The sequence below is a fragment of the Cherax quadricarinatus genome, chromosome 31 (assembly GCF_038502225.1).
Source record: "Cherax quadricarinatus isolate ZL_2023a chromosome 31, ASM3850222v1, whole genome shotgun sequence".
Taxonomy (NCBI): domain Eukaryota; kingdom Metazoa; phylum Arthropoda; class Malacostraca; order Decapoda; family Parastacidae; genus Cherax; species Cherax quadricarinatus.
Genome location: NC_091322.1, coordinates 26,461,790 through 26,478,826, shown reverse-complemented (window position 1 = coordinate 26,478,826; position 17,037 = coordinate 26,461,790). Strand labels below are relative to the sequence as shown.

Genomic DNA, 17,037 nt, shown 5'->3' with positions numbered 1-17,037 from the left:
CCACACCACATCCCGCCACACCACATCCCGCCACACCACATCCCGCCACACCACATCCCGCTACACCACATCCCACCACACCCGTGAATCACACGCTATCAGTGTACCTCAAAGGGAATTTCCTGGACGATTCAGCATCATTTTTCTCTATATAAATCTGCGCTCAACAGAAACAAGGAACTCCATCCATCACCCGCTCATCCGAACTCTTTCCCACCTAGCACTCATTCATCCGGAGTATCCCCATCCAGCACCTATTCATCCATACCTCTCCCCATTAAGTACCTATGTATCCATACCCTTCCCCAGTCAGTACTCGTTCATCCGGACCGAGAAATTTGTCCGCTTCAGCACGAGCGGCTTTCGGTACAGCGCCTAAATCTTTTCAGGCTTATTAGAACCCTGCTGTTGGGTTGGCGGCTGTGATAATGGAGTATTGAGATTAATATTAGAGCGAGTTTATATATTGTAGGATCAGCCTGACAGGCGGCTCTTAACCATTGCCCCCCTCCCCCCCCCAGGCCTAAATTCTAGGTATACTGTTAGACAATCTTTGAGACACGAAATTTGAGGACCTCGGCTCCTTAAATTTTGTTTCTTGTAATGTATTTAATCAGATACCGTCAGGTGTGTATTACACTGTCTTTGCTACACTACTACCCTCGTTACACTGTCTACTGCCTTAGTTTCACTGTCTTCATTACATGTGGCTGTAGAGTATCGCCCACCCGATGTTTTGGCCGACGAAACCGCTAAAGTACTTGACATTTTTGGTAACGATATTATACCTCTTAAATTACAAGAAAACTCTAAACCTGAAGGACTCGTACAGCTCCAATTACCTTCCTCAACTATCGTAAACAATCCTACAAGCTTGAAACAGCTTGTTATTCACTGTACACAGACACTAACTTGCGTGACTGGCAAGGGCGTAAAATATTTCGCCATAAATGACGCCTTATAGTTTACCTACTCGTCTTCAGAACGTAGGCATCCTACAGCACCTGGAAAAGGGGATGTAGTTAGATTTGATCCAGGGTAGGGAAGGATGATTGGGAACCGTGGTAAATGTTTGCAGTCTGTGCATGTTCCCCCCCCTCCACCAGAGAAATAGGGCAAGATTTGTGGTAAGCCATCAAATAGGGTATTAATATATTCATAGAGAAGCGCTAAACCCACAGGGGTCATACAGCTTCGGGGGGAGGGGGAACTGGAGACAAGGAGGCTCGATCTAAAGAAAGAAATACACAGGTCGAGTTATTAGCAGAACCAACCCCTCACCGGCATCAAGGAACCTCCCTGGAGGGGACACTAATGGAAACAGATTCCAACTCCACGTTCAGTGAGGCGAAGCGCATGTGATCCTCACCTAACCTAGTCTCTAGACGCTGTTGTTTAAGAGGCCTCGCTTGTTATAACCGTCACACACAAAAATGCAGGATATTACGACAAAAGACGCTAACAGGAGTGATCATGAAACAGGCATGGGCCAGTCAAAACTGCTGGACACAGTCAGGCGATACGCTGCCGCACTTCTCTTATTCTCAAGAGGTCTACCTGACCCTAACAACTTGTGTTTTTCTTACTGGAACGAGTTGTGTAATAAGTTGTACACGTATTTACTCACTAGCTCCGTGACAGACTGTGCATCATTCTGAATATACTGGCATCAGGCTCTGGATTGCTGTTGCCTTTATGTACACTTAGATGTTGAAGATTGAGACACTTATGCAACATATGGGAATGCTTATTAAGGAAACGTTTCGCCACACAGTGGTTTCATCAGTCCAATACAAAGCAGAGAGGGGTAAGGAGAGGAAGAGTGAGGTAATCAGTCCCTCAGCCTGGAATCGATGTGTACAATCCATCACTCTTGTAGAAAGTCACACTTAGATGTACACTTAGAGTGATCATTGCCCAGAATCTAAAAGTTTATATCAAACATGTCCTGAATGATTGCATTTTCTGATTTTTTTCGATACAGATCCGCCAAGATTTATTTAAAGCCACTGAGTACTGTACTGAGTTGTCGTGATTAATATTACATTGTATACCAGGGTCTGTTTGTCGGTGAAAAATAGTGACAATGTATTTTTTTTATCCTGGTGTTTTTTTTTTATATTTTATTGAGCGTGTTACTGAATAAATATTTTGAGCGAGACTACCTGAGTACCATTCCCTGGCCCTTGTTAAGGGTGTTGATCTACAGATCCTGGGCCTTAGGAAAATGTTCAGATATAGATGGTAGTTATTTTAATACTGCTCTCTATAGGAGTGTGTGTGTGTGTGTGTGTGTGTGTGTGTGTGTGTGTGTGTGTGTGTGTGTGTGTGTGTGTGTGTGTGTGGTTGTCTAAGCTTTATTTTTTTTAATTTCCATCAAAATACCAAAAATTTAACGATATAGGACAGACAAAAAGCACAGGAGACCGACACCAAACAGGAAAGAGACTACAGAAATATATACCCATCAGAATGGTGGACATTACAGTGACAATAGACAAGAGAAACTCAGCAGCCAAACAAAGACGAAGGCGATGTTTTGAGATTTAAGTTACTTGAATTTTCTTCAAGCATCGCTGAGAGTATAGGAGTGGCGAGCGAGAGCGAGAGAGCGAGAGCGAGAGAGCGAGAGCGAGAGCGAAAGAGCGAGAGAGAGAGAGCGAAAGAGCGAGAGAGAGAGAGCGAAAGAGCGAGAGAGAGAAACAAGGAAGGTTAATAACTTTCCTGGGTTGCCTAGTTGCCCAAGTCTCCCACTACGAGGTGTGACTATCTCCACGTTTAACCTCAACACGAGGATTGTCGAGTCTTGGTGTGAACACGGAGCTGGCACTGATAGCTCTGACGAACACCTCTCTACTCCCCCTCCCCTCAAACTCGCGGGCTGGTGTTCTGTTATCCAGAACACTACAGAATTGCTTGGCTGGATGGTGCACTGGCCTAGGTGTGCTTGTGGGGGAATTCTAATCTCGGTTCTTGACACCTGCTGTCCCTCGATTACTTAATGAACGGTCACACTATGGCCTCATGGGCAATGTCGTAACTTATCACAAAACTGTATATGGATACGACCACCACTTGTATAGATTATTACACAGGAAAGGCTCTTCCTTGTGGCTCATGCGCTTCTCTTCCTCATACGGTCTCCACAAAAGTTGACATTTTACGTGAGAACTTCTGACTTAGGGAGTAGATCACGGAGGCCAGGAGAGAAGGCGGGGTGGCGGCGAGGTAGGGCGGGGTGGCCGCGAGGTAGGGCGGGGTGGCTGAGAGGTAGGGCGGGGTGGCTGCGAGGTAGGGCGAGGTGGCGGCGGGGGGGTGGCGGCGGGGTGGCGGCGGTGGTGGAGTAAATGATTGAGTCTCGTCTTCCAAAAGAGATGTTAAGTTTTAAACTGTTACACTGGTTCCATTATCGTGCATTATCTTGACAATTTTGATGGATGTTACATTTCTCAGTGGACCTGACCGCCATGATGGTGTCTGTGTGTAGGGAGGGAGAGTAGGAATGATGATGGAGAGGCTATAGTGAGAGATGAGAGAGGAGTATATCGGTAAGAAGGAATAAATAGAGGAGGAAAAGAGAAGAGGAAGAATAGCTAGAGAAGTAGATGGCAGTAGAAGCTGGTAGAATAGAAGAAGAATTAATAGTAGTAGTGGTAGTAGAAGATAAGGAAAAGGGAGGAGAAGGAAAAGGAGAAACGAAGGAGAGGAAATGATGAGTAGATAGAGTATGAAAGAAACGAGAATAAATGAGGAACAGACACCTGAACATCTCTGCTTCACACTGCCTCCCTGTGTCTATTTCTCACATGTCTCACGCTGTCTAAAATACACATGCACATACAAACACACAAACACACATACAAACACCTGTTGATGCCTTCCGATTTATTCCCCTACCCCTTTAACATTATTCTTTTCCCCCTCTCTCTCCGTACCTCCCACTCTCTCACTCCTCTCCCTCACCGTCTCAATAATTCCATGGAGTAATTCTTACCGAAGAGATATTTTTTTTCTGCCTGTAATTATGGGTTAATTCCCGAGGGTCTCCCGCTGACTACCAAGATTCTAGAGTGATTTTTCATAGATGGAGGAGGGGAAGGTTAGATGGAGGAGGGGAAGGTTAGATGGAGGAGGGGAAGGTTAGATGGAGGAAGGGAAGGTTAGATGGAGGAGGGGAAGGTTAGATGGAGGAGGGGAAGGTTAGATGGAGGAGGGGAAGGTTAGATGGAGGAAGGGAAGGTTAGATGGAGGAAGGGAAGGTTAGATGGAGGAAGGGAAGGTTAGATGGAGGAGGGGAAGGTTAGATGGAGGAAGGGGAAGGTTAGATGGAGGAAGGGAAGGTTAGATGGAGGAGGGGAAGGTTAGATGGAGGAGGGGAAGGTTAGATGGAGGAGGGGAAGGTTAGATGGAGGAGGGGAAGGTTAGCTGGAGGAGGGGAAGGTTAGATGGAGGAAGGGAAGGTTAGATGGAGGAGGGGAAGGTTAGATGGAGGAGGGGAAGGTTAGATGGAGGAGGGGAAGGTTAGATGGAGGAGGGGAAGGTTAGATGGAGGAGGGGAAGGTTAGATGGAGGAAGGGAAGGTTAGATGGAGGAAGGGAAGGTTAGATGGAGGAGGGGAAGGTTAGATGGAGGAGGGGAAGGTTAGATGGAGGAGGGGAAGGTTAGATGGAGGAGGGGAAGGTTAGATGGAGGAAGGGAAGGTTAGATGGAGGAAGGGAAGGTTAGATGGAGGATGGGAAGGTTAGATGGAGGAAGGGAAGGTTAGATGGAGGAGGGGAAGGTTAGATGGAGGAGGGGAAGGTTAGATGGAGGAAGGGAAGGTTAGATGGAGGAAGGGAAGGTTAGATGGAGGAGGGGAAGGTTAGATGGAGGAGGGGAAGGTTAGATGGAGGAGGGGAAGGTTAGATGGAGGAAGGGAAGGTTAGATGGAGGAGGGGAAGGTTAGATGGAGGAGGGGAAGGTTAGATGGAGGAAGGGAAGGTTAGATGGAGGAAGGGAAGGTTAGATGGAGGAAGGGAAGGTTAGATGGAGGAAGGGAAGGTTAGATGGAGGAAGGGAAGGTTAGATGGAGGAGGGGAAGGTTAGATGGAGGAAGGGAAGGTTAGATGGAGGAGGGGAAGGTTAGATGGAGGAAGGGAAGGTTAGATGGAGGAAGGGAAGGTTAGATGGAGGAGGGGAAGGTTAGATGGAGGAGGGGAAGGTTAGATGGAGGAGGCGAAGGTTAGATGGAGGAAGGGAAGGTTAGATGGAGGAGGGGAAGGTTAGATGGAGGAAGGGAAGGTTAGATGGAGGAAGGGGAAGGTTAGATGGAGGAAGGGAAGGTTAGATGGAGGAGGGGAAGGTTAGATGGAGGAAGGGAAGGTTAGATGGAGGAGGGGAAGGTTAGATGGAGGAGGGGAAGGTTAGATGGAGGAGGGGAAGGTTAGATGGAGGAGGGGAAGGTTAGATGGAGGAAGGGAAGGTTAGATGGAGGAGGGGAAGGTTAGATGGAGGAAGGGAAGGTTAGATGGAGGAGGGGAAGGTTAGATGGAGGAGGGAAGGTTAGATGGAGGAAGGGAAGGTTAGATGGAGGAAGGGAAGGTTAGATGGAGGAAGGGAAGGTTAGATGGAGGATGGGAAGGTTAGATGGAGGATGGGAAGGTTAGATGGAGGAGGGGAAGGTTAGATGGAGGAGGGGAAGGTTAGATGGAGGAGGGGAAGGTTAGATGGAGGAGGGGAAGGTTAGATGGAGGAAGGGAAGGTTAGATGGAGGAAGGGAAGGTTAGATGGAGGAAGGGAAGGTTAGATGGAGGAGGGGAAGGTTAGATGGAGGAAGGGAAGGTTAGATGGAGGAAGGGAAGGTTAGATGGAGGAAGGGAAGGTTAGATGGAGGAGGGGAAGGTTAGATGGAGGATGGGAAGGTTAGATGGAGGAAGGGAAGGTTAGATGGAGGAGGGGAAGGAAGGGAAGGTTAGATGGAGGAAAGGTTAATGGAGGAAGGGAAGGTTAGATGGAGGAGGGGAAGGTTAGATGGAGGAAGGGAAGGTTAGATGGAGGAAGGGAAGGTTAGATGGAGGAAGGGAAGGTTAGATGGAGGAGGGGAAGGTTAGATGGAGGAAGGGAAGGTTAGATGGAGGAAGGGAAGGTTAGATGGAGGAAGGGAAGGTTAGATGGAGGAGGGGAAGGTTAGATGGAGGAAGGGAAGGTTAGATGGAGGAGGGGAAGGTTAGATGGAGGAGGGGAAGGTTAGATGGAGGAGGGGAAGGTTAGATGGAGGAGGGGAAGGTTAGATGGAGGAGGGGAAGGTTAGATGGAGGAGGGGAAGGTTAGATGGAGGAAGGGAAGGTTAGATGGAGGAAGGGAAGGTTAGATGGAGGAGGGGAAGGTTAGATGGAGGAGGGGAAGGTTAGATGGAGGAAGGGAAGGTTAGATGGAGGAAGGGAAGGTTAGATGGAGGAGGGGAAGGTTAGATGGAGGAAGGGAAGGTTAGATGGAGGAAGGGAAGGTTAGATGGAGGAGGGGAAGGTTAGATGGAGGAAGGGAAGGTTAGATGGAGGAAGGGAAGGTTAGATGGAGGAAGGGAAGGTTAGATGGAGGAGGGGAAGGTTAGATGGAGGAAGGGAAGGATAGATGGAGGAAGGGAAGGTTAGATGGAGGAGGGGAGGGAAGGTTAGATGGAGGAGGGGAAGGTTAGATGGAGGAAGGGAAGGTTAGATGGAGGATGGGAAGGTTAGATGGAGGAGGGGAAGGTTAGATGGAGGAGGGGAAGGTTAGATGGAGGAGGGGAAGGTTAGATGGAGGATGGGAAGGTTAGATGGAGGAGGGGAAGGTTAGATGGAGGAAGGGAAGGTTAGATGGAGGAAGGGAAGGTTAGATGGAGGAGGGGAAGGTTAGATGGAGGAGGGGAAGGTTAGATGGAGGAAGGGAAGGTTAGATGGAGGAAGGGAAGGTTAGATGGAGGAGGGGAAGGTTAGATGGAGGAAGGGAAGGTTAGATGGAGGAAGGGAAGGTTAGATGGAGGAGGGGAAGGTTAGATGGAGGAAGGGAAGGTTAGATGGAGGAAGGGAAGGTTAGATGGAGGAAGGGAAGGTTAGATGGAGGAGGGGAAGGTTAGATGGAGGAAGGGAAGGTTAGATGGAGGAGGGGAAGGTTAGATGGAGGAGGGGAAGGTTAGATGGAGGAGGGGAAGGTTAGATGGAGGAGGGGAAGGTTAGATGGAGGAGGGGAAGGTTAGATGGAGGAAGGGAAGGTTAGATGGAGGAAGGGAAGGTTAGATGGAGGAGGGGAAGGTTAGATGGAGGAGGGGAAGGTTAGATGGAGGAGGGGAAGGTTAGATGGAGGAGGGGAAGGTTAGATGGAGGAGGGGAAGGTTAGATGGAGGAGGGGAAGGTTAGATGGAGGAGGGGAAGGTTAGATGGAGGAGGGGAAGGTTAGATGGAGGAAGGGGAAGGTTAGATGGAGGATGGGAAGGTTAGATGGAGGAAGGGAAGGTTAGATGGTGGAGGGGAAGGTTAGATGGAGGAGGGGAAGGTTAGATGGAGGAGGGGAAGGTTAGATGGAGGAGGGGAAGGTTAGATGGAGGAGGGGAAGGTTAGATGGAGGAGGGGAAGGTTAGATGGAGGAGGGGAAGGTTAGATGGAGGAGGGGAAGGTTAGATGGAGGAGGGGAAGGTTAGATGGAGGAGGGGAAGGTTAGATGGAGGAGGGGAAGGTTAGATGGAGGAGGGGAAGGTTAGATGGAGGAGGGGAAGAAAGGTTAAATGGAGAGATGGAATACATGAGGAAGGTTCGGGCATAAAACCACACACACACACACACACACACACACACACACACACACACACACACACACACACACACACAGAGAACAGCATTCCGACATCTTAATAAGGAATCATTCAGGACCCTGTACACCGTTAGGCCCATATTGGAGTATGCGGCACCAGTTTGGAACCCACACCTAGCCAAGCACGTAAAGAAACTAGATAAAGTGCAAAGGTTTGCAACAAGACTAGTCCCAGAGCTAAGAGGTATGTCCTACGAGGAGAGGTTAAGGGAAATCAACCTGACGACACTGGAGGACAGGAGAGATAGGGGGGACATGATAACGACATACAAAGTACTGAGAGAAATTGACAAGGTGGACAAAGACAGGATGTTCCAGAGATTGGACACAGTAACAAGGGGACACAGTTGGAAGCTGAAGACACAGATGAATCACAGGGATGAACATTAAAATGGTATAAAATACCGACAGGTTGTTAGGTAAGACACATATGCAACAGTTAGGTATCTTTATTATGAAACGTTTCGCCTACACAGTAGGCTTCTTCAGTCGAGTACAGAAAAGTTGATAGAAGCAGAAGATACTTGAAGACGATGTAATCAGTCCATCACCCTTAAAGTTTTGAGGTGGTCAGTCCCTCAGTCTGGAGAAGAGCATTGTTCCATAGTATGAAACAATATGGAGATGAAGTGGTATTTTATACCATTTTAATGTTCAATCTGTCAGACACTGCAACACAAGGGTATCTTGGTACAGACCTGCAATCAACTTCGACAACTTCCACTAGTGAGAGCGGCTGGATTTGAGAGGGACCTGACCTCTCAACATCTGAGTTCTTACCTCTTCTAGTGACCTACGTCTCACCTCTTGGCGCTATATAAGGCTCCATCCTGTCACTTCATCTCCATATTGTTTCATACTATGGAACAATGCTCTTCTCCAGACTGAGGGACTGACCACCTCAAAACTTTAAGGGTGATGGACTGATTACATCGTCTTCAAGTATCTTCTGCTTCTATCAACTTTTCTGTACTCGACTGAAGAAGCCTATTGTGTAGGCGAAACGTTTCATAATAAAGATACCTAACTGTTGCATATGTGTCTTACCTAACAATCACAGGGATGTTAGGAAATATTTCTTCAGCCACAGAGTAGTCAGTAAGTGGAATAGTTTGGGAAGCGATGTAGTGGAGGCAGGATCCATACATAGCTTTAAGCAGAGGTATGATAAAGCTCACGGCTCAGGGAGAGTGACCTAGTAGCGATCAGTGAAGAGGCGGGGCCAGGAGCTCGGACTCGACCCCCGCAACCTCAACTAGGTGAGTACAACTAGGTGAGTACACACACACACACACACACACACACACACACACACACACACACACACACACACACACACACACACACACACAGGAGATACATTTCACAGTTCTTGCATGGAAACCTAATTCGGAAACTGTCCACGTAACTAGAGAATGCCTGCACATGCCAGTATGTTCATAAATTCCTACTCCCAATTACAGCGCACAAACGTTGAAAATTTGAAGCCGATCGTATGAGGCATTCTCAAGTTACGAAGGAAACTTGACAACACACACCTAACAACAACACATAACACCTGACAACAACAACACCTGACAACAACAACACCTGACAACAACAACACCTGACAACAACAACACCTGACAACAACAACACCTGCAGATTAATTTCAGCAAAGTTGCTGAGACATCCCTGGAAAACGTGTCTTCAGATCACATATTAAATAACTAACTTTACTGGGCTACCCTTGGTTAACGAATGAGACGCTTCGCCCGGAAGTGGTTTCTTCAGTCCAGCACAGAAGAACGATGGAAGATGAGTTGTTTGAGGTAATCAGTCCCTCAACCTGGAGTCGATGTGCTCAGTCTATCAGTCTTGATGGACTGGACACTGATTACCTCAAACTTCTCCTCATCTTCCAGCGTTCTTCTCTGTATTGGACTGATGAAGCCGCTTCCTGGCGATACGTTTCGACGGTGTCTCATTCCTCCAACTTGACTGTTTTCTAAACTGTTTACACCATGTCCTTAGTTAAGTCCACATAATGTGTGTGTGTATATGTATGTGTGTGTATGTATGTGTGTGTATGTGTGTGTATGTATGTGTGTGTGTGTGTGTGTGTGTGTGTGTGTGTGTATGTATGTGTGTGTGTATGTGTGTGTGTGTGTGTGTGTGTGTGTGTGTGTGTGTGTGTGTGCGCGCGCGCGCGCTCGCGCGCTCGCACTTAACACGTTTGTCCTCAAGACCAGTGTATGGCAATATAAACACAAATGCAGTATAATGTGATCCTTTATTGACTACGTTTCGCCCACACAGTGGGCTTTTTCAAGTCACAAACAGAACTGTTTGTGACTTGAAAAAGCCCACTGTGTGGGCGAAACGTAGTCAATAAAGGATCACATTATACTGCATTTGTGTTTATATTGCCATTGTGTCGGTATTTTATACCATTTATTTCCAAGACCAGTGTAAGGGGGTTATGAGGCGCCTGGGGGAAATGGAAGGCTTGATTTAAGGAATTAGAGCACAGGACTAATTCCTTGGATCAAGAGCCCCTCACTAGCATCAAGGAGCCCCCCCCTTAAGGAGTCTACCTTATGTAAACATTTTGTTAATTAACCTGACGTAATTACGTGCTGAATATGCCAAACAGGTGAGTTGGACTTGAAAAGCTAAGGCGTTTTCTGCCGAATAAACAAAGTGAACATTTGCTTTTTTTCCCATAAATTTACGAAAACAAACAATGCAGACAAAATATATGCTGGCAAATCTCATGGAAAAGTTTGGATTGATTTTGGTCAATGTTACTGCCACTTCGCATTTTATTTATCAAAGAAATTGGGAAAATTTTAAACACTGGTTTTCCTGAGCTCATTTCCGTCACCCGTCAACCATGACGACTTGAAGCAAATACTGACCTGATTTAAACTGTGTTGGTGGGTGGTGTGTATGTCAGGATATCGGTCTCTCTAAGATAACAAAATTATTATTATAATCAAGGGGGAAGCGCTAAACCCGGAGGATTATACAGCGCCTGGGGGGGGGGATGTGGACGGAATTCAGGCTTAATTCGGGGAACTGGAGCACAGATCCAATTCCCTAAATCAAGAGCCCCTCACCAACATCAAGGAACCTTCCTTGAGGGGTAAGATAACAAGAGAATGCTTCTTCAGGTTGTCTTCAAACTTGCGTTTGTTAGTGGAAGGTTTCAATAAATCTTGGGCTGTTAATGACCTGATTTGTCATTTTTTTAAGAAATTGAGATATTAGTGTCCATGTTATTACTTGTGAATACCAACTCTGATTCGCTTGAAATCTTCAAATCTAATATTTAATTATATTTGAAACTTATACCACACACTGCATTATTTTTTTCCTTGTACAGGGGTAGAGGGGACTAGGGTAGTGCAATACAGGGATACCTTTCTCGGATCGCACAGCGGCCGAGATACATCTAGTTGTCATATTAATTGGGAAATGATGCACCAGTAAAGTGTTGCTATTGTTGCTAGTGTTGTTGCTGTGTTGCTAGTGTTGTTGCTATTGTTGCTGTGTTGCTAGTGTTGTTGCTGTGTTGCTAGTGTTGTTGCTGTGTTGCTAGTGTTGTTGCTATTGTTGTGTTGCTAGTGTTGTTGCTGTGTTGCTATTGTTGCTGTGTTGCTAGTGTTGTTGCTGTGTTGCTAGTGTTGTTGCTGTGTTGCTAGTGTTGTTGCTATTGTTGCTGTGTTGCTAGTGTTGTTGCTGTGTTGCTAGTGTTGTTGCTGTGTTGGTAGTGTTGTTGCTGTGTTGCTAGTGTTGTTGCTATTGTTGTGTTGCTAGTGTTGTTGCTGTGTTGCTATTGTTGCTGTGTTGCTAGTGTTGTTGCTGTGTTGCTAGTGTTGTTGCTGTGTTGCTAGTGTTGTTGCTGTGTTGCTAGTGTTGTTGCTGTGTTGCTAGTGTTGCTAATGTTGTTGCTATTGTTATTGTTGCTGTGTTGCTAATGTTGTTGCTAGTGCTGTTGCTGTGTTGCTAGTGTTGGTGTTAGTGTTGTTGCTGTCCATTGTGAGATACAGTGTTTCTCAGACAACCTTTGCTGACTTCACCAGATTTGTTCTTCATTTGTCTCAATTAACTCTTCCCGCTTCATTTTCTTTATATATTATATATACATACACACAAACAAACGAACCCTCTTCCTCCCCACCCTCCCCCCAACACCCCATCGGCCTCGCCCCATCTCCAGATCGTTTCGCTCGCAACTTTAAAAAAGGCGGTTTACATGGGCCCAGCGATTAATTGAGGAACCTGGACGATATCTTAAGGAAAGCCAATATAAGCTTGCGACTAATTTAGAGAGGATCTGAGACTATTTCCAAGCTGTCGATTGTCACTTGTTTCTCCCATTTATCTTGATCCAACACTCTTACGGAGAGGATCCAATACTTTTGCCAGACCGTTAATTGGTGCTCCTTTCTCGCCTGGCCAAGCCGCCTTGCTCACCCCCAGCAGCCACGGTTTAAAGAAGACCTACCTCCAGTACACCCTTGTACTTGTTCTCTCACGGCAACTCACTTGTTGACATGCCGAAGGCACGTTCACTCCACACGCTAAAAGCAACGTCACCAAATTGCTGTAACTGGAGTGCTGTGTGAATGCCGACAAACGGGAACAAATAAGATACTTTAGTGCAGTATGGAATTTCGGGTTTTGTTTACAGGTTATGAGTTTCGGTGGGTCCACGATTTTCGTGAGGTTTATCCTCTCGTGTCCCATAACCTCAACTCCCTGTATCTCATCCCCATCCCCCAACACCGTAACCCCAGCCCGGGTACAAGAGCTGTAGATCAACACCCTGAAGGTACATAAACTATAAACCAAAAGAAAATAATTCCCGTATTATCTGCCGAACTGAGAAAACTTTGTTAAAAAAAGAGCAAAGTTTTTGTCTGATAAAAAACAGCAAACACGCACATTACTACAGTTTAATAGTGTCAGGTGTAGAGTATTCCACACTGCATTAGTGTTTCTCGTGTGTTGCAGAGTGGTTGAAGCAGCAGTGAGTTTCCTGTAGCCAACACTGTGACAGAGGGTCACCAGGCACACGCAACTTCTTCCCAACACTTCAAACATTATCACTCGACAGCAATGTGTCTCAGGTATAAACTCACCGAGGCAATAAAATTAATTTCATTTAACACAAATTCTCGTCTGTCTTATATCTTCACCAACCAGCGACAAGGAGTTGACACTCACTCTCATTAATATATTGCTTTGGTGCCGAGGAGGGGACATTGTTCCTACAAATATATATATATATATATATATATATATATATATATATATATATATATATATATATATATATATATATATATATATATATATATATATATATATATATATATATCGTGCCGAATAGGTAAAATTGATCAACTAACAAGTTTACAATGATTTAATAATAAACAATGAAATATAATTTTTTTCGTTAGGTTCAGAATAATTTGTTCGAAATTATTGCATACACAAATTTTCGCTTGCCTTATTCGGCAGAAAGAGCGTTGCTATTTAATACAAAATTGCAAGTTTTACCTATTCGGCACGACATATATATGGTTCTCGGGAATTAGTGGTGCTACACACAAGCTGGTAGGAAATTTTGCAAAGCGCCTGTCTAAATTCTTTAGTACAATCAGTTCTGTTCAGCTCAAACACACTGGTGATCTTCATGATCACCAGTCTTTCCACTACTAAACCTATTGATTTCCTTCGCCTGACAGTATGGGACGACCTTGACCTTCCTATACCGACCAGCGATTTCGCCGACACATTGGAGACGTGTATCAATTTTAGCAGTTTCTCTTATGGTGTCTGTACAGTCGTATGGAGTCACCACGGTCTCAGGGGAAAGGATCGAGGCCTTACATCCCTATAGACAAACCCTGACTAAGTTACTTGACTAACATCCTGATAATAGCTCGTAGACTTCTGGACACTACCACACTTATCAACACGAGCTCCGCTGAACAATCCATCAAATTGACTATCGAGGTGGAAAAACATAATTACCTAGCCTTCCTTGATGTTTCACTGTGCATGAATGGCCAAAAACTCGATTTCAGAGTCTGCAGAAACCCTGTGAGAAGGGATGATCAACCACACCATACAATAATGCATGTATTAACGAGTCATCACAGGCTTTTGATTGAGAACCTTTGTATCTCGATCCCTGCCTTCCTAGAAGACGAATGCACTTACGTACACTAGACCTTTTCCAAATTTCACTACTCAGAACATTTCATCGACGACTGTAGAAAGCTGTTAATATCTTTCAAACAGGAATGACCAGTTCTCTCAGAGGGATAAGTTTCTGGGAACGTCTACACACATATTATTTAATGACCCGTACAGCTAGAATGACTTCCAACACCACCAAGGATCTATTAAAGAGGTATACGGAAAACCGAACATTTAACGCCGGTATTCATACCATCCTAAGTAGGGCATGTGAGGAAGTATACATGTAGAAAGACAGGCCTCAAACAACGAAACAACGAATCAATGAGCATAAACACGCCATGCTTGCCATTAAGGAATCTGACTTGTATCTCACGTGCTGTTTACAATCCATTCTCATCACTACTTCCAACACCATCGCTCAAAACACGGGGTAGTTTTAAGATTCCGGAAAACTCTTACCCAAAAAATCCTTGGGAAGCAGAACACAGCAGTCACACAGCTCCACCCTCCAGCCCCTCACCCACGATAGTGTTTACCATATCCTGTACTGATAAAGCCACTGGTTTGGCGAAACGTCTCGTTAATATACACCCCAACTACCTTATAAGTGTCTTTCTTATATAGTCGTCCGAGAGCAACACCTAGGTCTCTATGTGAACGTTTCGCTCACCAGCGGCTGGTTCAGTTCAACATAGATGAACTACGAAGACGGAACATGAACAAAGAGTACCGTCAGTGTACTGACAGTCTTCACTGTTACACCTTAAAGTGTTATCCTGGGATTGTTCTCAGACAATAACAATCACTGAACAATCTAGTAAAAACAGTGAAAAACTAATAAATTATGGAATAAAGAAAACAGTGAATATATTATTGAATAAATTAGAGAATAACTCATTGACTAAACTAGAAAACAAATAAATTAGCAAAGAGATAAATATTGAGGGATAAGTACTACATAACCTGGACGAGTTTACACTTGAAGGAAAAAAAGAAAAATACACTTAACCTCTTAAGTGTCTTCCTAAGTGTGTTCCACCGGGTAGAAGTTCACAAGGTAGCGAGATCTGTGAACGGAGGGTCGCTCCTCCACTACTCCTGGCGCTGCAGGACCCCGCGCGGGTTTACCCCTTCACTGAAAAACAAAAATCCTAATTATGATATAGTAATATAACTAATGTGATTAACACATTAATAGAAAGTAATTATTCAATCAAAACTAGTGCTAAACTAAGAAATTAATAATCATTCATTAATAAATAATAATAGGGTAGTGCCATGGGATGGGTTCAGAGGCACAGGTGAAATAAGGAATAAAAATTGTTGGGTGCCAGGTATCCCTATAATTGTGTTGGGTACCAGGTATCCCTGTTATTACGTTGGGTGCTAGGTATCCCTGCTATTGTGTTGGGGCCAGGTATCCCTGCTATTGGGATGGGGCCAGGTGTTCCTGCTATTGTGTTGGGGCCAGGTATCCCTGCTATTGTGTTGGGTACCAGGTATCCCTGTTATTACGTTGGGTGCTAGGTATCCCTGCTATTGTGTTGGGGCCAGGTATCCCTGCTATTGTGTTGGGGCCAGGTATTCCTGCTATTGTGTTGGGGCCAGGTATCCCTGCTATTGTGTTGGGGCCAGGTATCCCTGTTATTACGTTGGGTGCTAGGTATCCCTGCTATTGTGTTGGGGCCAGGTATCCCTGCTATTGTGTTGGGGCCAGGTATTCCTGCTATTGTGTTGGGGCCAGGTATCCCTGGTATTGTGTTGGGGCCAAGTATCCCTGTTATTACGTTGGGTGCTAGGTATCCCTGCTATTGTGTTGGGGCCAGGTATCCCTGCTATTGTGTTGGGGCCAGGTATTCCTGCTATTGTGTTGGGGCCAGGTATCCCTGCTATTGTGTTGGGGCCAGGTATCCCTGTTATTACGTTGGGTGCTAGGTATCCCTGCTATTGTGTTGGGGCCAGGTATTCCTGCTATTGTGTTGGGGCCAGGTATCCCTGCTATTACTCTGGGTGCTCTGGTGCTAAACCGTATAATTACGTAACTAGGGATGTTACACTAACAAAAGATCACTATGAATTTGAGACTAATTTAAAACAATTAGCTGTATTTTTTAGTTACAATTAATAACAGAAATTAACTAAAATAAACTTGTCGGCAGTAAATACTTCCCGCAGATTAACGAGAGAATAACTGCTACGTTAACACTGCTGTATAATGAATTATCTCCGAGGCGTAACTACCGGTTCAAACAAGCGAGGAGTCGTGCAAGATTCAGGCGCTAACTACACAGTCTCGGGTACTAACTGCAAATACCCAAGCAAAGGAAGGGCTTACTTACGGCTGTCTTCCTCACGGCTGTCTTCCTCACGGCTGTCTTCCTCACGGCTGTCTTCCTCACGGCTGTCTCCCTCACGGCTGTCTCCCTCACACTAAGGTCCCAGCCACACCAATAATGGGCAGACTATAGCAGCGGGCAACCCTCCCTTCCTTGTATACCCTACCGTTCAGAGACACAAATACACCCAAACCTTAAGTCACAAACCATCACGTAGGGTATAAAACTACGTTTTATACCCTACAAGAGTTTTACAGTCACGATATGGCTATTTACGTTAAATATATCAGAGGAACAATGATAAGCAGTGAATATAACCAACGAGACAGCAGGCAGTTGTCAACCACCTGTAAACATACACACACACACACACACACACACACACACACACACACACACACACACACACACACACACATTCTGGATACATAAGGGTACATGCAATGAGACATGTATATGTCAATATGTATACACTGAGAGGTATATATTTCAGTGTATACACTGAGATGTGTATATTAATGTATACACTAAAAGGTTTATATCTCAATGTATATACCCTGAGAGATATATATATCAATGTATACATTGAGAGGTGTACATCGCAATCAATATCCACATATATCCCATGTATATATAATGAGAGATGTATATCTCAATATATATATACACTGAGAGTATA

At 45.2% G+C, this 17,037-nt stretch overlaps 1 long non-coding RNA gene across 1 annotated transcript in view; it reads right to left on the bottom strand.

Moving 5' to 3' along the window:
- LOC128697243 (uncharacterized) overlaps window positions 1-16,608 on the bottom strand; it is a 34,219-nt gene extending 17,611 nt beyond the window's left edge. Inside the window, exons 1-2 of the long non-coding RNA XR_011392660.1 lie at window positions 16,362-16,608; window positions 15,032-15,157 (exon numbers count right to left, since the gene is read on the bottom strand). This is a non-coding gene — a long non-coding RNA (uncharacterized lncRNA). The remainder of the gene's footprint in view (window positions 1-15,031; window positions 15,158-16,361) is intronic.
- Between the last annotated feature and the right edge of the window lie 429 nt (window positions 16,609-17,037).